Genomic DNA, 4,233 nt, shown 5'->3' on the forward strand with positions numbered 1-4,233 from the left:
TCAGTTCCCAGTTTTATTTTGTACATCCAGATCAAACTAATGCTAAATAATACACCAGTCCTGCAATAAATATAATGGGCATCAATGAGGATAGATAACAGGAAAAGGTCAAAAGTAGTCACATATCTAAAATGATCTTATTTGACATTACATTGTATATTACTATTATTAAAATACTAGATTGATATTGCCTGGGTGAAAAAGCTAAAAAATCTCTGTCTCCAAGAAACTAAATTGTTCTGGTTAAAGGGGACCTATCATGCAAAATGCACTTTTTGATGTCTTTTATACATAAATATGCGTGTGGGGGAACTCACGCAGTGTCAAAAAATAAAACCCTGATCCATGATATGGCGTTTCATCACGGCAGTATTTTAGACAGTAGCTGCCGGGTCCCGCATGAGCTCAGCCCCCTCCTTTTTTTGTTGCTGTTGCTTTTCTTAAAGCTTTATACCCAAAATCAGCACTTTTGAAACAGGAAGTGAAAGAGGGATATGAGGCATGGCTAGAATGGGTGATCTGTTTGGTATTTAGATAAAAACTAAAAAGTGCGTATTTAGAGAGTCTGAAAAAAAGTGCATATTTAGAGAGTCTTAAAAAACACATAAAAAGTGAAAGATTTAGCAATGTTCAACTTACATTTTTCATTTCATTTCAAACCTTTATTTAACGAGATTGGTCCCATTGAGATCATAGATCTCTTTTTCAAGGGAGACCTGCAGCATATAGGTTCCACATGAAACATAAAACAATAAAGGACATCATACATTATATTTACAGGATACATTTACATAGTTATAGACATTTACAAGTGCCCATAGTATCAACGAGCATTTCATTTAGCCTAGCTTTAAAAACATGCAGAGGAAGGAGATTGCTCAGTTTCAATTCTTGCTGAAGATTGTTCCAAGCAAGTGGAGCTGCGCACATAAAAGCTGTCTTACCTACAGTAAGACAGTCTTGCTCTTGGCACATCTAACAATACTACATCATGTGATCTCAGACAATAGCTGCTTGCAACTCTCTGTGTTATCAGAGAGCAGATATAATACGGGAGTTTACCCAACAAAGCTTTATAAATAAACATGTACCAATGACTGAGCCTCTTTACAGTAAGTGATGGCAAACCTGCCTTGGTATACAGTGTACAGTGATGAGTAAGTGCTTTACAATCAGACAAATCTCAGTGTGCTCTGATAGGCGGCATCTAACTTGATCAGGCAATAGGCAGGTGCATTCATATACAACCAATCACCATAGTCCAGCACAGAAAGAATGATTGGTTTGTAAGTACAGTAAAACATAAATAATTGTAATTCTGAATGTTTCTTGAGATCTGACAGCCTTCCTCTTCTACACTTCTATATGTTATCACACAGAACGACCACTAGATGGATCACAAGACTCAGACATGATGAGACAAAGGTTACTTCTTACTCAAAAGGCAAACAATTACATGAGTCAACACACCTTCATGTGAGGATAATCACTTATACAAGGACATGAAATATAAACAACCTAAGAGAAATCTCAAGAAAGAGACCCCAGCTAATCTTTGCCAGTTTATCAACAAAGTTTGAGAGATTATTTCTTTAATAAAATCCTTTAAATAAAGTTCCCTGCACTTTTAGAAGTAGAATTAACTCACAAAGTGATCCCCTTTTTATAAACACAGTTTTATTACATACCTCTAGATACAAATTCATGCTAAATAATACACCAGTCCTGCCCAGTGGCGGTTCTACGGGGTGGCACGGGGTGGCAGCTGCCACCTCAGAAAAATGCCTTGCCACCCCAGCTGCCACCCCATTTGGCAGCTTTGTTTTGAAAGACAAGTTGTGGCTCATCGGACATTTATGAGAGAAAATCTCTAATGTCCGAGTACAAGTGAATGCAGCACAAGACGCGAGCCTTGTAACCCCCCCCCCCCCCCCCCCCTGGCGCGAGCTTGGAAATATGATTGGCGGCGATTTCATTTGAACGGGAGGACAGCGCAAAACGAGAAGCATTTCGGATACAAGTAGACAGAAGGAATGAGGTATTTGTGGTCAGGGTATGGCTGGGGTAGGCCACAGCCATACCAATAAATGGCTTAGCCCCACCATGAAAAATGATGTTAAAGTAAGCAAAATAAAGTCTGCCAACTCGCGCGGAGTAAATTGCAGAGACAGCAGTTAGTAAGATTGATTTCAGTAGCCACTTGTCTGGAAATACCGAAGACTAGAAACGGTTTTGAAAACTTTTGTCAAGTAGTGATCGTCTTCTCAATAGAACATCTTTGATAATGTCTTCTGGCCAATCAGAATCAAGATAACAGCGTGGTGTTGTTGCAGGAAGTCCCGACGGAGAATTCTTTTGCTGTAGTACATCTCGATATACATCGGTACAACTATAAGACCCCACAGTTTGATGATTGATAGGTGTGTGGGCTGTCTTTCATTTTGACACACAGAACAATGGGGGCTATCCACCCATATCCACAATGTAAAGTAATTCACACAGCCTCTTCCCTCTTCTCTCTGTGAGGAGCAGCAGGTTCAGCTTTCAGAACAAAGTAACAAAAAACTAAAATGACATTCATTTTTTAAAATACGTTGTGTAGTAATATATATTTATTTATTTTTCTTCTTACGAGAGCACCAGAATGTGTATTTGATGTTAGTATTTCAAAAAATCTCCTGGGGGACAATCCCCCCGGACCCCCCTGCAGGGGTTGGGTTTTCAACTCTTTCACGTGTCGGGAAATTGCAGGATTGGCTCCAGGTCACCCTTTTTATTTACTACAAGACAAATGTGCCTTTTTATTTCATACAGTTCAATTTGGATTGAGACAGGAAAATAATCTAAACCTCACGTGTGGCATTTCACTGTCAAGGGGAGCGTGTATGTAATTACATTGCAAATACTGACTTGAGCCCCACCACTGTATGGGTTAGCCCTACCATAGATTACCCAACACAAATACTCTGGCGCCGCAACTGTTTGCGGTCTACTATGACAAAGAAGAGCCTATCAAGTTTGGCTGTACTCAGCATTGAATCAAAACGCACCATAGCTTTAAATCTTAATAAGTTTTTGCTGATCAAGATGGTAATCGCCACATTCAGCTGTTATAGGCATGCCAACTTGATGCTCTGCTCACGGATGAGAATAATAAACTATGTAAAATGATGACCTTACATGTGTAAATATATGTTTCTTCTTTGTGGGGGTCTGCCCCCAAAAAACAGTTTCAAGTCCTGAGAAAGTCAATTAAGATGGTGTGTAAAACTACACTGCCCAGCCCAAAAAAAGTAACCACTTTGATTTAACTAGGCGAGTAGGTAAGGACTTTCCACTGGATAATAACTGCAGCGATGTATGTTTTAGCTGAATACAGTTTTTTTTAACCCTAATTGATGCAGTTAGTCATTTCTTTAATGTTTGTTCTTTCTTATGTAAAGTCAAGGTTGTAACTGTTTGCAATGAAGTCGTGGGGCGCTGAACTGTTCCTTTGATTCTTTTGAATTATGATAGTAATTACTGGTCTTTCAAATTTGAAGGAGGGTGAGCAAGCATCTTGAGGAACGTTCATCATTAATTCCTCCAAAAAAATATAGTTTATTTAATAATAACACTGAATATGTGAATCATAACAGTGATTGACAGCTGATAGGAATAATATGATTGTTAATATTATCATATTCATACAGACACACATCGATGAGACGGTTAATTAATGTACTTATTGGAGCAGTCTGCATATTTGGTACCCCTGCTGGTCTAAGATTTAAACCAACTCATTCAGTTAAAATTCATTAAATTACGTGTGCCACCTTATATATTTATATTTAAGGCTTTACTGATGTGCTACAATAATCTCACCTAATGTTATTTTGTTAAAATATCAATATTGTGGATTTCCAAGTTAACATTGATTGATATGACTGCGATTAAATCAGAATATACTTCTGCCAGGGGATGCCACCCCTCAAATTCTCCTGCCACCCTCTTGCCACCCCATGAATATTTGTCTAGATCCGCCCCTGGTCCTGCCATAGATATGGTATCAATGAGGAGAGGTTCCAATTAAATAAACTGTTCTGGTTAAAGTATAGCTGAGACAGTTTCAACATAATAAAGAAAAACCTTTTCACATATCTCACTCTCTCCACTGTTAGCACCAACTTTGCTCCATTTTAACCTGAAGAGTCGCTGGTATTTCCCAACACCTGTGTGAATCAGAGGGAGGGA

The sequence above is a fragment of the Notothenia rossii genome, assembly GCF_949606895.1.
Source record: "Notothenia rossii genome assembly, chromosome: 1".
In the NCBI taxonomy this organism is placed as follows: Eukaryota; Metazoa; Chordata; class Actinopteri; order Perciformes; family Nototheniidae; genus Notothenia; species Notothenia rossii.